Source organism: Bombina bombina, chromosome 1 (assembly GCF_027579735.1).
Source record: "Bombina bombina isolate aBomBom1 chromosome 1, aBomBom1.pri, whole genome shotgun sequence".
Lineage (NCBI taxonomy): Eukaryota > Metazoa > Chordata > Amphibia > Anura > Bombinatoridae > Bombina > Bombina bombina.
The window spans coordinates 475,221,799-475,239,931 of record NC_069499.1 but is presented as its reverse complement, the minus strand read 5'-3'; the positions used below and the strand labels follow the sequence as shown (position 1 = coordinate 475,239,931).

General features: G+C 40.3%; 1 protein-coding gene across 1 annotated transcript in view; it reads right to left on the bottom strand.

Moving 5' to 3' along the window:
* Positions 1 to 18,133, bottom strand: part of PLEKHA3 (pleckstrin homology domain containing A3) — a gene marked incomplete in the record, with an annotated part of 130,049 nt that overhangs the window by 17,365 nt on the left and 94,551 nt on the right.

Genomic DNA, 18,133 nt, shown 5'->3' with positions numbered 1-18,133 from the left:
CCCAATGAAGAAAATCATTGAAGCTCCTCTTCGTCTATCTTGAAACCAATGGCAAACGAATGGAGGCCTCTGCCTCAGAAACTTTCCTCAGCTAAATGCCACAACTTGGATGCTGACCCATCCCGGAATGGACTAGCTGAAAGATGCTCCTCTCCAGAAGTCTGATAAGTATCCTTTCTCTATTATACTCATAAATATCTGCTACTACTCACGTACTGTCCACCCACCCTTTAAAGGGAAGTCCTGCCTATTTTGGACTGTGATTTGAGGCTATGGACTATAGTTCAATACTACAGATAGTGTATGCTAACCTATGATTAACAGACTATCCTTATAGCCCAGTTGAAGTGCTTGTCCCATACAAGAAGAGGGATAAAACAACCTTTTTAGACTGGCTCGAATCCTATGTCCACTAGATATGACTTGGGCTGTAAATTAGCAAACGTCCAACCTCTGTGATTCTTGTGTGCAAAAGTTATACAAGATGTTATGTTAATTATTCTTCTCGTTTATTATAATGGAGTCTATCAGTCTGTTTGCCTAATCAGAGGTTGAAATATGTATGCTGGTTACCACAGGACATTATCTCACCCAGTTAACAACGCATGGGTTCACCCTCACCCTTTTCTCTTGACACTTTAATCAGACCCTACTCCTTACTCTCCTAGACTAAACATGATATTACAGAGCCTGAACCTAGAAACTAGTCTATAAGGAACACGCTACTCAGGGTCACTTCTAAAGTAATGGCCCATATTTGAGTGTCCCATATTACAATGGTAATGGTTTTTAGTTAAATATCTTACAATAGCTTGAAACAGAGACTGAACTCCAGGCCCAGAGATCGGAAAAGCGCTACTAAATAGGATACACATGGATGTTTAGTTACCCATACGGTTAGGATGTTAGGCTGTCAATTGTTATTACTGTCGTCTGGTACAATAGGTTATATAAGAGTTACATTTTATAGACACCCATACTTACAGATTAGATGCATATAGGCTGATGTAATGAATAATTAATATATGATGGATGTATTATTATTTTGTATGTATACATATGTTTCCTTGCTCACATCTGTTTGTACATGCTATTTTATGCCATGTTCACTGTTGTCCACTAGATAGTGAGGTTTTATGAAGTGCCTATACTCATGTTAGTTTAAGTGTTAGGCTATGAGACTTTTGCTACACCCACACTTACAGAGTAGACGTGTATAGGCGGATGTATTGAATAATTCAATAATGCGATGGATGTAATGTTATTATGTATGTATCCATATGTTTCCTTGCCCTCATTTATTTGCAATTGCAGTTCTTACGACATGCTCAGTGTTATCCACTAGACTGCAAGGTTCTGTTAAGTACCTATACTCATGTTAGTCTAGTTTAAATATTATGTTATGCGACTTTAGTTAACACCCTTCAAGGATCACAAGAACAACCCTTTCACTTATATTTACAGTCAGACATACGATTCAGTATACTATGATGCCTCCTATAGACTCTGAACCCTCCTAGATCATTATTACTAATTCACCATAGGCATAGTTCTAATATAAATCCTGCATAGGTTTAGATATAGGTATCAAACCTGCCCATAGAATATCATTTTATACTAAGGAACATTAATCTTATGGGAATTCACAGCAGTACAGAATATATGGACCAAGAGTTATATTTTGGACACCCATGTTCCTAGACTAGACTTGACTGCAGAGAAACCAGTGACTACAGCCCAGGCCACTCTACTTTGTTCCTCCATTTTAGAATAATGGCTGATTAATATAAATAAGATCCATCTATTATGCTTGGATGTCTATCACATTCTGACTTCTCATCCTCATCAAGAGTCCCATGGCCATGGGACCGCTCCTCTGTATTTTTCCTCTCTCCACGTTTGAGAATTAACTTGAAGGGAGGGAGCGATAGAACAGAGAGGGAAATTAAGAATTTAAATTAAGACTATTAAGGTTTTTTCTATCCATCCCTCCCCCCCCTGATACTACAGTTTACATAGTAAACAACAGAACACAGATTCACTGAACTTACCCTACTTGTTCTAGTTTGCTAAGTGTTACTCACCATTCTAGCGTTTCCTCTGTGTTTCTCAATAATACTTGCCCGGGAGTTCAGGCTCTAGACCCTCACTTTTTTTTCTCTCTCCCCTACTTCTCAATTTCCTGGCCCTACTTCCTTACACGGATGCCCGCGATGGGTGTTCTAAATTTTACTACATTAAATGGCAAGGCACTAAACTCCACAACGAAGCAGAGCTTGTTGCAAAACTATCTAAAATCCTTACATACAGATGTAGCTTATATTCAGGAAACCCACTGGATAGCAGACAAAACCCCGACCCTGAGATTCTCACAATACCCAGTGATATATAGCTCCTCGTTTCATGAAAAGAGTAAGTGTGTCTCTATATTGATAAGTAGACAGGTAGCGTTCCACTCCATACATCTAGAACAAGACCCAGAGGGACGCTTTTTAATCATAATTTACAAATTTAACTTATCTCCTCTACACGCTAGTTAACATCTACACCCCAAATCAGGGTCAGTTACCATTCCTACGGAAAGCTTAGTAGAGCACCTCCGGCAGGGAACTGTAGTGCTGGGAGGAGATTTCAACTTAGTTTGGGATCCCCAGATGGACAAAAAAAAATTGCACCGGGCAAAAAATTAGACTCCTTTTCAATAGCTACAGCCCCCAAATTTAGAAACTTGATATATCAATATTCCATGTTTGATGTCTGGAGGTCGTGCTGTCCTGATACTAAAGATTTCTCATTTTTCTCTCCACCACGCCGGTCTTATTCAAGGCTTGACTATTCTTTTTTAGACTCCTTGACGCTTTACAAAGTGCTGTCCACCAAAATTTCTATCTGTGCCTGGTCGGACCATGATGGGGTCACTTTTGCGCTTGAAGAGGGAGGTCCCCCCTCAGAGAGACCGACATGGAAATTTCCATAATATTTATGGGAAGCTCCAACTTTTAAACATGACGCTAAATAAAAAATTGGAGAACTCATCTCCACCAATCCTATCGGTCAGACCACCCATCAAATTAAATGGGATGCGCTAAAATCCTTTATCAGAGGATATTGTATAGCCAGGGCAGCTGCTTGGCAAAGAGACAGAGGTGCCCCATTAAGAAAACTGGTTTGCGAACTTAGGACTAAAGAAAAGCTCAATAAATTATCCCCTATGCAGGACTTATCCAAAGATAAAGCCCAGTTACGAAGAATTAAATCTGCGCTAGCTAAGTTCAAACAACTTATGTATTATAAGAGCAACAAGGCAGATTGACTTCTAGCAAGGAAACTCTGGAATCAGACAGCGGTATCCTGCATCCTGTACATTGATCATGACGGCTGGAGAGCTATAGCACCATCTGACATTGACAAAGCATTCGCAGACTTCTATGATAGGTTATATAATATTGCTCAGCATGAGAGACCAGCGGAGGCTCCAGCTTCTGAGATAGAGGCGTTTTTACAGAGCTTGAAGCTACCCTCTCTTACCGAAGAGGCTAAGAGCAAATTGCTTGCCCTGTTTACCTTAAGTGAAATCAAAGAGGCGATTAAAAAAATTACAAAATAACAAAGCCCCGGGTCCTGATGGCTTCCCCGGCTCTTTCAATAAGAAACTAAACGGCGACCTATCACAGACCCTCCACAAGGTGTTCAATGAAATTAAGGCAGAAGGCCACATCCTGAGAGAAAATGTAGAGGCTTACATCATAGCTTTTCCGAAACCGGATAATGACACGTCGCTCTGTAGCATCTACAGACCAATTTCGCTGATCAACGTCGATTCTAAATTATATTCAAAACTGTTGGCAGATAGATTGGTTCACATAGTACCCTACCTGATCAATATAGATCAGGTGGTTTTCACTAAGGGTCAGCAGGGTCCCGATAATACTAGGAGACTTCTTTCAGTCTTTTTGAAAGCTGGGGCGAGGGGGTTTATTTGATTTTTCCAACCCGGCCCAGCTCACGGAGCTACAAGCACGCTATAGCTTCCGTTGGTCTCTTGAATACTTAACACACCTAGGTATTAAGATAAGCAAAGATAGCGAAAACACTGTAAAACTCAACTTCGAAGCACTCATAGGTGAGCTGAAGTCTCTTATAGGGAGGTGGGATTTTAGAGAGATCTCCTGGCTCTGAAGAATTGCCACTATAAAAATGTCCTCGTTACCAAAGGCTCTTTATATATTCAGATGTCTCCCTCTAAATGTGCCATTCAAAATATTACAGCAGATGCATCACCTATTTTTGAGGTATGTTTGGAATAATAGAATCCCAAGAGTCGCTCATAAGATCCTCCAGAGGCATGTCACAAGAGGGGGGCTTCCTTCCCTAATGTGTTTCTGTATTATGAGGCAGCCAGATTGACTCATAACAGCTTGGTTGGTTTAGACTAGAAGAATTAGCTATGCCAGATGGCTTAGACTTAGATTAGGCCATATGGGTCCCAAAACATAAACCTTTAACCAAGTTAATTAACCCTGAAACAGAACATAACGATATGGCACAACCTCAGGCATCATACTGAAATTGCCCCTTATCCTTCCCCAATCCAACATCTAAATAGACTGCTTTGGGACTTCCCAAACATACATACATACAGACCACTGGAAGGGTCTTGGGATTGCTCTGTTAAAAGATTTGTATGTAAATAATAATCTAATCACAGTGGCACAAATCTCACAACTCCAGGAGAGGAACCCTCATTGGCTCCAGTTTGAGGCATGGAATTTCCCAAAATATGGCCTGAGGGATCTCACCAGTTGGGAGGAGAGTTGGGTTAGTGGGAAAGGTTTGAGTAGACCCCTTTCATTTCATTACGGAGCCTTGCTGAAAGATTACTCTATATGTATCCCATGGCAGATTAAGGCATGGTCACAGGAACTAGATACTTTAATATCCGAGCAGGACATTTTTAGAGCACTCACACAAAAAAACACTTCACTGTGTAATGGTATTTGAAGTATATATTAAATTTCTACTGAAGTGGCACAGAACACCTATGAGACTCTCTAGAATGTTTAGCTCGGACTCTTTGCAATGCTTTAGACTTTGTGGGCAACAAGGCACAGATATACACATATGGTGGACGTGCCCGACACTAACAACATTGTGGAATGAAACAGAATCTCTGTTGCGCTCTATCAATAGATGCAAAAAACTGGATAGGAACCGCTGTTTAAAAGCATATAAATTTTATTTAGAACATATATTTAAAAACAGATAGCATCCAAACAAAAAATGGCGGACAGGACTGCTAACATGTTTCGGCCCAATTGGCCGTAATCATAGCATGAGGATCTAATTGCGGACATCAGATTTAAAACAAGTGTAATAACAAATGATTGGTTAAGAACAAAAACACGCCCATAAAGTTTATGCAGGTACTTATTAACCCTATGCACACAAAAACACATTTAAAACTGTATGTGAATAGGAAAACCAGAGAACGAACATACAAACATCCTATATCTAAAAGGAGTATCTATACTAAGTGGAATGTCTCTAATCAAAAGTTAGTTATGTGCTTAGTTAAAATAACTGGGATACCATCATTCCCAACATATGTATGATATTATAATTATATTTAATTTTGTGTTTATTTTAATAAGCTAATCCCCTATATGCAAAATATGACATTAACATAGGGAAAGCCACAAAATACCAAGACGTTCCCATTACTGAACATGGAACTAGATTGCACTGTGTCATGAGCTGCACTGTATCATATCAATAATAAAATAATAAATATGACCAGTGCATATAAAACTATAGAGTATGTAGTATAACAAAAGACACAATCTGTTAACACATTACATTTCCAGAGTAATAAGCCCAAACTTATATGTTAAAATTAAAAGAAGGGACAAATATGCGTAAAAGGGAAAACAGAATTTATGCTTACCTGATAAATTTCTTTCTCCAACGGTGTGTCCGGTCCACGGCGTCATCCTTACTTGTGGGAATATTCTCTTCCCCAACAGGAAATGGCAAAGAGCACAGCAAAAGCTGCCCATATAGCCCCTCCTCAGGCTCCGCCCCCCCAGTCATTCGACCGACGGTTAGGAGAAAAAAAGGAGAAACTATAGGGTGCCGTGGTGACTGTAGTGTATAGAGAAAGAAATTTAACAAACCTGATTAAAAAACCAGGGCGGGCCGTGGACCGGACACACCGTTGGAGAAAGAAATTTATCAGGTAAGCATAAATTCTGTTTTCTCCAAAATTGGTGTGTCCGGTCCACGGCGTCATCCTTACTTGTGGGAACCAATACCAAAGCTTTAGGACACGGATGAAGGGAGGGAGCAAATCAGGTTACCTAAACAGAAGGCACCACGGCTTGCAAAACCTTTCTCCCAAAAATAGCCTCCGAAGAAGCAAAAGTATCAAATTTGTAAAATTTGGCAAAAGTGTGCAGAGAAGACCAAGTCGCTGCCTTACATATCTGATCAACAGAAGCCTCGTTCTTGAAGGCCCATGTGGAAGCCACAGCCCTAGTGGAGTGAGCTGTGATTCGTTCAGGAGGCTGCCGTCTGGCAGTCTCATAAGCCAATCAGATAATGCTTTTCAGCCATAAAGAAAGAGAGGTAGCAGTAGCTTTTTGTCCTCTCCTCTTACCAGAGTAAACGACAAACAAAGATGAGGTTTGTCTAAAATCCTTTGTTGCTTCTAAATAGAACTTTAAAGCACGAACTACATCTAAATTGTGTAACAAACGTTCCTTCTTTGAAACTGGTTTCGGGCACAGAGAAGGAACAACTATTTCCTGGTTAATATTCTTGTTGGAAACAACTTTTGGAAGAAAACCAGGTTTGGTACGCAAAACAACCTTATCTGAATGGAACACCAGATAGGGTGGATCACACTGCAAAGCAGATAATTCAGAAACTATTCTAGCAGAAGAAATAGCAACCAAAAACAGAACTTTCCAAGATAGTAACTTGATATCTATGGAATGTAAAGGTTCAAACAGAACCCCTTGAAGAACTGAAAGAACTAAATTTAGACTCCAAGGAGGAGTCATGGGTCTGTAAACAGGCTTGATTCTGACCAAAGCCTGTACAAAAACTTGTACATCTGGCACAGCTGCCAGGCGTTTGTGTAACAAAACAGATAAAGCAGAAATCTGTCCTTTTAGAGAACTCGCTGACAACCCTTTATCCAAACCCTCTTGGAGAAAGGAAAGAATCTTAGGAATTTTAATCTTACTCCAGGAGAATCCCTTGGATTCACACCAATAGATATATGTTTTCCATATCTTATGGTAAATCTTTCTTGTCACAGGTTTTTTAGCTTGGACCAGAGTATCTATCATTGAATTTGAAAACCCACGCTTGGATAAAATCAAGCGTTCAATTTCCAAGCAGTCAGCTGCAGAGAAACTAGATTTGGATGTTCGAATGGACCTTGTACTAGAAGATCCTGTCTCAAAGGTAGCTTCCATGGTGGAGCCGATGACATATTCACCAGGTCTGCATACCAAGTCCTGCGTGGCCACGCAGGAGCTATCAGAATCACAGAGGCCTTCTTCTGTTTGATTCTGGCTACGAGCCTGGGAAGGAGAGGAAACGGTGGAAACACATAAGCTAGGTTGAACGACCAAGGCGCCACTAATGCATCCACTAGAGTCGCCTTGAGATCCCTGGATCTGGACCCGTAGCAAGGAACCTTGAAGTTCTGACGAGACGCCATCAGATCCATGTCTGGAATTCCCCATAATTGGGTTAACTGGGCAAAGACCTCCTGGTGGAGTTCCCACTCCCCCAGATGGAAAGTCTGACGACTCAGATAATCCGCCTTCTAGTTGTCTACTCCTGGGATGTGAATTGCAGATAGATGGCAGGAGTGATCCTCCGCCCATTTGATGATCTTGGATACCTCTCTCATCGCCAAGGAACTCCTTGTTCCTCCCTGATGGTTGATGTAAGCTACAGTCGTCATGTTGTCCGACTGGAATCTTATGAATCCGGCCTTCGCTAATTGAGGCCAAGCCCGGAGCACATTGAATATCGCTCTCAGTTCCAGGATGTTTATCGGGAGAAGAGACTCTTCCCGAGACCATAGACCCTGAGCTTTCAGGGAGTCCCAGACCGCGCCCCAGCCTAATAGACTGGCGTCAGTCGTGACAATGACCCACTATGGTCTGCGGAAACTCATTCCCTGAGACAGGTGATCCTGAGTCAACCACCAACGGAGTGAGTCTCTGGTTAACTGGTCTACTTGAATCTGTGGAGACAAGTCTGCATAGTCCCCATTCCACTGATTGAGCATGCACAGTTGTAATGGTCTTAGATGAATTCGAGCAAAAGGAACTATGTCCATTGCTGCAACCATCAATCCTACTACTTCCATGCACTGAGCTATGGAAGGCTGCAGAATAGAGTGAAGAACTTGACAAGCGTTTAGAAGCTTTGACTTTCTGACCTCTGTCAGGAAGATCTTCATTTCTAAGGAATCTATTATTGTTCCCAAAAAGGGAACTCTTGTTGACGGAGACAGGGAACACTTTTCTACGTTCACCTTCCACCCGTGAGATCTGAGAAAGGCTAGAACAATGTCTGTATGAGCCTTTGCCTTGGAAAGAGACGACGCTTGAATTAGAATGTCGTCTAGATAAAGTGCCACTGCAATGCCCCTCGGTCTTAGAACCGCTAGAAGGGACCCTAGCACCTTTGTGAAAATTCTGGGAGCAGTGGCTAAACCGAATGGAAGAGCCACGAACTGGAAATGTTTGTCCAGAAAGGCGAACCTTAGGAACTGATGATGATCTTTGTGGATAGGGATATGTAGGTACGCATCCTTAAAATCCACGGTAGTCATATATTGACCCTCCTGGATTGTAGGCAAAATCGTTCGAATGGTTTCCATTTTGAACGATGGAACTCTGAGAAATTTGTTTAGAATTTTTAAATCCAGAATTGGTCTGTAAGTTCCCTCTTTTTTGGGAACTACAAACAGGTTTGAGTAAAACCCCTGACCTTGTTCCAGTGTTGGAACTGGGTGTATCACTCCCATCTTTAACAGGTCTCCTACACAATGTAAGAATGCCTGTCTCTTTATTTGGTCTGAAGATAAGCGAGACATGTGGAACCTTCCCCTTGGAGGAAGTTACTTGAATTCTAGAAGATAACCCTGAGAGACTATTTCTAGTGCCCAGGGATCCGGAACATCTCTTGCCCAAGCCTGAGCAAAGAGAGAGAGTCTGCCCCCTACTAGATCCGGTCCCGGATCGGGGGCTACCCCTTCATGCAGTCTTGGTAGCAGCAGCAGGCTTCTTGGCCTGTTTACTCTTGTTCCAGCCTTGCATTGGTTTCCAAGCTGGCATAGTCTGGGAAGCGTTAGCCTCTTGTCTAGAGGCTGCAGAGTTAGAAGACGGTCCGTTCCTGAAGTTACGAAAGGAACGAAAATTGGACTTATTCTTAGCCTTAAAAGGCCTATCCTGTGGGAGGGCATGGCCCTTCCCCCCAGTGATGTCTGAAATGATCTCTTTCAATTCTGGCCCAAAAAGGGTCTTACCTTTGAAAGGGATATTAAGTAATTTTGTCTTGGAAGATACATCCGCCGACCAAGACTTTAGCCAGAGCACTCTGCGCGCCACAATTGCAAACCCTGAATTTTTCGCCTCTAATCTCGCCAATTGCAAAGCGGCATCTAAAATAAAGGAATTAGCTAACTTAAGTGCGTGAATTCTGTCCAAGACTTCCTCATATGGAGTCTCCTTATTGAGCGACTTTTCTAGTTCATCGAACCAAAAACACGCCGCTGTAGTGACAGGAATAATGCACGAAATTGGTTGAAGGAGGAAACCTTGCTGAACAAAAATCTTTTTAAGCAACCCCTCCAATTTTTTATCCATAGGATCTTTGAAAGCACAATTGTCCTCAATGGGAATAGTCGTGCGTTTGGCTAGCGTAGAAACTGCCCCCTCAACCTTAGGGACTGTTTGCCATGTGTCCTTCCTTGGGTCTACCATGGGGAACATTTTCTTAAATATAGGAGGTGGGACAAAAGGTATGCCTGGTTTCTCCCACTCCTTATTCACTATGTCCGCCACCCTTTTAGGTATCGGAAAGGTATCAGGGTGCACCGGGACCTCTAGGAATTTGTCCATTTTGCACAATTTTTCTGGAATGACCAAAGAGTCACAATCATCCAGCGTAGTTAGTACCTCCTTAAGTAAGGCGCGGAGATGCTCTAACTTAAATTTAAACGTCACAACATCAGGTTCTGCCTGTTGAGAAATTCTTCCTGAATCAGAAAGTTCTCCCTCCGACAAACCCTCCCTCACTGCCACTTCTGACTGATGTGAGGGTATGACAGATAAATTATCGTCAGCGCACTCTTGCTCTACTGTATTCAAAACTGAGCAATCACGCTTTCTTTGAAATGCTGGCATTTTGGATAAAATATTAGCTATAGAATTATCCATGACAGCCGTTAATTGTTGCATAGTAACAAGCATTGGCGCGCTAGTTGTACTAGGAATCGCCTGCGCAGGCATAACTGGTATTGACACAGAAGGAGAGGATGAAGAACTATCCCCACTAGCTTCATTTGAGGAATCATCTTGGGCAACCTTATTAAATGTGACAGTACTGTCCTTACTTTGTCTGGACGCCATGGCACAATTATCACATACATTTGAAGGGGGGACCACCTTGGCCTCTATACATACAGAACATGTTCTATCTGAAGGTACAGACATGTTAGACAGGCTTATACAGGCTATTAATGCAATAAAACCGTTTTTAAACAAAACCGTTACTGTCTCTTTAAATGTTAAACAGAGCACACTTTATTTCTGAATGTGTGAAAAACTATGAAGGAAATATCCAATCTTTACCAAATTTGCACCCTAGTGTATTAATGCTTTAAAAGTATTGCACCCCAATTTTTAAGCTTGTAACCCCTTAAATGAGGAAACCGGAGTTGTTTTATCAATTAGCAATTTTAACCCACTACAGTCCCAGCCACAGCGTTTGCTGCGGCTTCACCTGTCCTTAGGGGTTATACGACACCAAAATAAGCCTTCCAGGAACGTTTCTAATGGCCACCAGACCCTCTCACATAAAGCTGCATGCACTGCATTCAAAAGAAACTGCGCAATTATGGTGCGAAAATGAGGCTCTGCCTACTATAGTGAAAGGCCCTTCCTGACTGGGAAGGTGTCTAAACAACTGCCTGGCGCCTAAAAACGTTCCCCAATTCTAAGGTTTTTTAAAAACACTTCAAATCTCATATAAATATTGAATAAAGCAATCGATTTAGCCCACAAGCGTGTCAACCAGTATATAGCCCATTAATAAGCCTTCATTCTGTTATGAGTCTAAGAAAATGGCTTACCGATCCCAAAGAGGGAAAATGACAGTCTTCTAGCATTACACAGTCTTGTTAGAAAATGGACTAGTCATACCTTGAGCAGAAAAGTCTGCAAACTGTTCCCCCCAAATCAAGTTCTCTGGGCTCAACAGTCCTGCGTGGGAACAGCAATTGATTTTAGTTACTGCTGCTAAAATCATACTCCTCTTTTAAACAGAACTCTTCATCCTTTTCTGTTTTAGAGTAAATAGTACAAACCGGCACTATTTTAAAATAACAAACTCTTGATAGAAGAATAAAAAACTACAACTAAACACCACATACTCTTCACCATCTCCGTGGAGATGCTACTTGTTCAGAGCGGCAAAGAGAATGACTGGGGGGTGGAGCCTGAGGAGGGGCTATATGGGCAGCTTTTGCTGTGCTTTTTGCCATTTCCTGTTGGGGAAGAGAATATTCCCACAAGTAAGGATGACGCCGTGGCCCGGACACACCAATTTTGGAGAAATATATATTTATTCCCAAAGATTAATGAGGTCATATCTCGAGTTTAAACCGTGAGGTGCCCTGGTGATGAAAAATCCAGAACACCTCACGTTTAGCCAAAATGCTGTCAACATCCCCTCCTCTCTTGGGAGGAACCACTTTTTCAATGGCAACCAACCTAAAAGTATTTAGTTTGCTCTGGTGTACCGTAGCAAAGTGTTCCACCAATAGGGAAGTGGATCTCCCTCTCTCCATTGAGGAAATGTGCTCCCTAATTTGTGTATTGACATCCCTGGTTGTGAGACCAGTGTATTGTAAATTGCACTTAATACAAGTTATTAAATAAATAACACCAGTTTGAGTGCAATTCATACAACTCTTTATGTCAAACGTCTTTCCTGTCACCACTGAGGTGAATGTGTCTGTCACTTGTACATAATCGCATGGGCGACATTTGCGGTGCCCACACTTGTACATCCCTTTATGGGATAGCCATGAACTCTGGGGTCTATCCACCTGTTTCAGCTTGGTGGGAGATAGAATGTTTCCTAAAGTACGACTCTTCTTATAGCTACACCTAATCCCTTTCTTTACTGCATCCTTCAATTGATCATCTGCTGCCAGCAGAGGAAAATGTTTCTTGATAATGCTGCAAATATTAGAGTACTGGTCACTATAAGTAGTCACAAAATTGACACCTTGAAAGTTAGATTTTGTTTTACTGTGAAGCCCTAGGTATCATCTGCACTTTCTTCCTGGCCTCATTAATGTGATTATTGTTGTATTTACGGTCCTTAAGACATGGTAAGCCAGTTATTTTAACTAAGCACATAACTAACTTTTGATTAGAGACATTCCACTTAGTATAGATACTCCTTTTAGATATAGGATGTTTGTATGTTCGTTCTCTGGTTTTCCTATTCACATACAGTGTTTAAATGTGTTTTTGTGTGCATAGGGTTAATAAGTACCTGCATAAACTTTATGGGCGTCTTTTTGTTCTTAACCAATCATTTGTTATTACACTTGTTTTAAATCTGATGTCCGCAATTAGATCCTCATGCTATGATTACGGCCAATTGGGACGAAACATGTTAGCAGTCCTGTCCGCCCTTTTTTGTTTGGATGCTATCTGTTTTTAAATATATGTTCTAAATAAAATTTATATTCTTTTAAACAGCGGTTCCTATCCAGTTTTTTGCATCTATTGCCACCAGTTCAGGAACCGCTGTACCCGCCTGGCCGGGTGTTTTGCAGTCTACCAGGATTTCCGTTGGAGCCCCCCCCCGCCGCCGCAGGTGGAGCCTCAGTCTGGTGCAGTGAGGAAGCGTGCACTACAGGATCGCTGGATAGAAGCTGTGGGACCATTGCAATGTATTATAGGTCCCTGTACAGCGCCGGAGCTTGAGCTGTCCTGGAGTATGTGCAGACGCGACAGGTATCTTATTCCCAGCTATTTGGAGGTTGGGGGGGGGTGGAGCTGTTTTGGAGCATCACATTACTGGTTTTTGAACCATTACTAGTGACTGTCACTTCCGGAGTTCCTGTGATTATTTGTTTGGCGATATCGCATATATATATATATATATATATATATATTTGCCTTCTACACAGCTTGGTGTCTACCTCTTCTTTCTGCACTCTATCAATATACATATAACACTTTCACCTCATTTAGCCTTATTTCATACTTTTGACAAAAAACTCTCTGTTCCCACAAAGAAAATGGTTATCTATGTGATGGCAGCAGTCAAACTGTGCATAGCCAGAACCTGGAAGCAACCCCAACCTTCCTCCCTCTCAGGGGTGCGAGAATTAATAACTCACTTTGGAACTATGGAAAGATTTGTGCATAAAATGCAGGATACTATAGATCAATACTGGCTGATTTGGAGTGACTGGCTCCATCTATAATATAAACACCCTCCCCCTCTGGTTATACTCCATTCTTCCCTTTTTTTCCCCCCAGGTCTTGAGCCCGGCCCGAATTGGGCCTAGACAATAAAACGCAGAGAATTGTACACGTAGCACTGATACATCTAGCTGGATATGCCTCCTCAGCATATCTTTCATTCTTCTGGCCCCTTTTTACTTACCCGATAATAACAATGTTATAATTACAATTGTGTAAAAGACTATCCCACCCAGGTCGTAATATCAAAATCCGAATTGAGGTCTTGTTTATAGGTTGAAATATCGAATAACTCTAGGTGAAGGTTGTATTGTTGTTCGGTATATTTATGCATGACCACTTGCTTGCATCTATTTTCACATGTTGTTCTTGTGTTATTTGTTTATTGGAATCATTTTACCTCAATAAAACAACAACAACAACAACAACAATATATATATATATATATATATATATATATATATACACACGTCAATATACATATACACACACGTCAATATACATTCACACACGCATGTCAATATTTATTTATAAAATACCAGGAAGGATACATTCAGATTTCTCTCGTTTTCAAGTATGTCCTGGGTCCACAAAACATTGCATTGATACAATAGGGTACAATAAAATACAAAAACAATATACATATACACACACACACCTACGTCAATATACATATACACACGTCAATATACATATACACACTCGTCAATATGCATATACACACACGTCAATATGCATATACACACACACATCAATATACATATACACACACACACACACGTCAATATACATATATACACACACACACGTCAATATACATATATGAGCTATGACTACGGCATAACTGCCGAAACGCGTCAGCTGATCTCACAACCACAGCCTACACGTGTGTCCTGCTATCCTGTATATTGTGACTTTTAAATTGTTCATCAAATAAAAGGATTACTTTTTTAACTGACGCTCCCGGACCTGATTTCCTTTTTTCTTGCTTAATATACATATACACACACACGTCAATATACATATAAACACACATATTTCAAAACACATATAAACACACACACACACACGTCAATATACATATACAATATATGCAAAAGGTGATAGGAGCACTGGTCACAGATGTCAAGTAGCTTGTATTCCATAACAACAGCTACAATGTAAAAAGCTTAGGTCGTAAGCTCAATAAAGTTGATGAAGATGGTTCATAACAAACTTGAACCTCGTCAAAAAACATGATAGCAAACAGTCAGCATGTTATTGGAAATCCAAATGGGAGGAAGGATAAACAGTTGCCGCATTTCGTTTCGTGGCTATAGTCTAAGCTGATAAAAAATGTAAAAAACAACCGCCCTTCTTAAAGGGCTTCCTGTCCTCCCATTGGTCCAATATTAACCAATGATATAATAGCAAAATATATACACTGACAGATATATAATCATTTTTACAATAAAATAGTACATATTCTGCCTAATTTAAATACTCAGTGTGTTCTGAACAAACCCCTTATCTGGCTGGTAACCCATAATACATTGTACATCTATATCGATTATATACCAAAAATTCACTATATACAAAGAATGCATACTACTTTACATACCTATAGTATAAATCAACAAGGCAGATATTACTATTCCTATACTTTTAAAAGGTAATGTATAATATATTCAGCGTTAAACAGTTCATACATCGTTTCAACATAATTAATGCAAAAAGCTACCTGAAATTCTTAAGTGTGCAAAGTATGAGCCCCCAAAAAAGTAGACCAATATTGGCCAATAGCTATTATGTCTAGATAATACTGAATGTCATAAGTTACATTATTCCTAGGATAAAATAATGTTATCATTGATAGAGAAGAGAAATGTTCATGTATATGAATGTAATATACTAGGTAATATACTGGGTACAAAGGAATTATATTCTACCAAAAATTTATAAAGTCATAGGTGGAATGTAATCCTCCTGGTGTCCTGGTCTTCAACTTGAAGATACAGAACACCTCCTGTTTACCCAAAAGTTTCTCTCTATCTCCTCCTCAAATCGGTAAAGGTATCTTTTCTATTACAGTCCACCTGAAACTATCGGTGTTCTTCCCATGTGTTTGTACAAAATGTACCAGGGGGGCACTGGATCTGCCTGTTCTAATGCTCAACAGGTGTTCCCTTATTCTGGACCATGCCTCCCTAGTAGTCAAGCCAACATATTGTATCTCACACTAGACACATGTTGCTATTATATTTTTTGACGAGGTTCAAGTTTGTTATGAACCATCTTCATCAATTTTGTTGAGCTTACGACCTAAGCTTTTTACATTGTAGCGGTTGTTATGGAATAAAAGCTACTTGACATCTGTGACCGGTGCTCCTATCACCTTCTTTTGCATATATCGTTCATTAGATCCGCTTTAAGTGAGCACGGACACCAGAGGCACGGATATTGCTGTGTCCTCCTCCCTTACCCCCTCGTTGGTTGCCAAGAGTGACAGACAAAGATCTTGGCCTATCGCGCAGCAGCTACTGATGACGTCTGAAAGAGGGTGTGTTTTTACACAGAAGACTTCACGCCGAGAAGTGGCGTTTTGTATAGAAGGACGAAAAGTTTTCTATCGGAAGACAGCCGCTCCATACACAGCAGGGAATCGCCCTGGGCCCAAGGTAGGAACATTGTTCACCGCTATTTGGACCGGATTGTGGGGGCTGGCATTATATTGTAAATCACACCTTATGACCGGACTAGATATATCGCTTATCAGCTGCTACCTGGTATAGGCACCTCACTGGAGGGCAGGAAACACTCTTTGTGCACTACAAGGCAGTGGATATTTATCTACATATAAAAGAAAATGACATTTTCTTGGGCTGCTGGACTTTTCAGTGTGTATATGGCTTGTTATTTCTACTATACATACACACACGTCAATATACATATACACACACATATGTCAATATACATATACACACTAGGGCTGCACGATTAATCGCATTTGCGGTTTTAAACCGTGATTAATCGGCGCGATTTAAAAACCAGCGAGAGTACGCGATTCTTTGCAAAACAAAAAAATTCTATGTTCGTCATAAAAAAGGAGGCGGAGAGGGAGGATGAGAGGCGGACCAGTGTGCGGCCATGGGCAGACCTGAGAATGCCTGTGAAACGGCCATTATTGCCGAGATTGCAGAGTGTGTGGGAGCAACAGGCATTCATCTGGGAGTGGTGTGGTGGTGGTCAAGCGGTAGTGTGGCAGTTGTCAAGCGGTGGGAAAGTTCAAAGTTGTGAGCAATAAAGTGAGGATTGTACAAAAACTTTAGTGTCTTACTGACTTTTTTTTTTTTAAACCTCTGTGACGCATAACATTGATTTTGATTACATTTTACAATAAAACGTATTTATATATGTTCATTAAGGGTTGCTTGTAGGATGTATTGTAAAGTGAATTGTAAACAATATTTTCATGATGTTACAAAAATATATATAAATAATATATACTATTACTAGTAGATAGATTATAGAGGATGGTATAGAGTTACTTACTAGATAGATGATAAATTTAATGATTATATTTAATATATAATTTAGTTGTGTCATGTGTAGATTCCCAGAAGATAGAGCATCAATCATCATACAGTAAGTGGTGCAGTGCACAACAATATTTTTTTTTAATTATATTTCTCCTCTAATTATAAGTGTTAATTTTAAATTTACATTACCATTACCCTTATTATACCATTTTGCAGTCCAGAAGTGTACCATAACACAAATATGATTTTATAATTAACCAAAAATAATCTGTCATTTATGTTCCCAAAGAAGTATTTTTTGTTTAATAAAAATTTTATTTTGTCATTCTTTATGGATGGATGCTGCTGCAATGCAACTAATTTTTTAAAATATTTTCTTTAAGAATTTTTTTTTTTAATAATTTTTTATTGTAAGCTGCAATACAAGTCAGTTTGTTTTCTTTATCATTGCTGCTAGGCTAGTGCTGCAACAATAAAAAATCATTAATGCATTTTGGTGAGCCCTCCCTCATGTTTTCCTGGATAGCCACTCAACTAAATGACTAACACATGAAGCAGTGTGTGTTGTACTAAGTACTACCTTTACTGTGCACTTAAAAGCACAAATCAGGTTTTGAAGGTTTCTCCATCCATATACACTTCTTCATATGTTACTCATACCACAGATAGACTGACTGCCCAAGAAAAAAATGGACAATGTGGTAAGAACAGACCAACTGTTGTTTTTGGTGTTCTGTACTACAGCTATAGCTGTAAAAATGAATGTAATATGACAGGCTGCAGGATGTCAGTTTTGACCTTGTCAATGCCACATCCCCCATGTTTTCCTGGACAGTCACTCAGCTAAATAACTAACACATG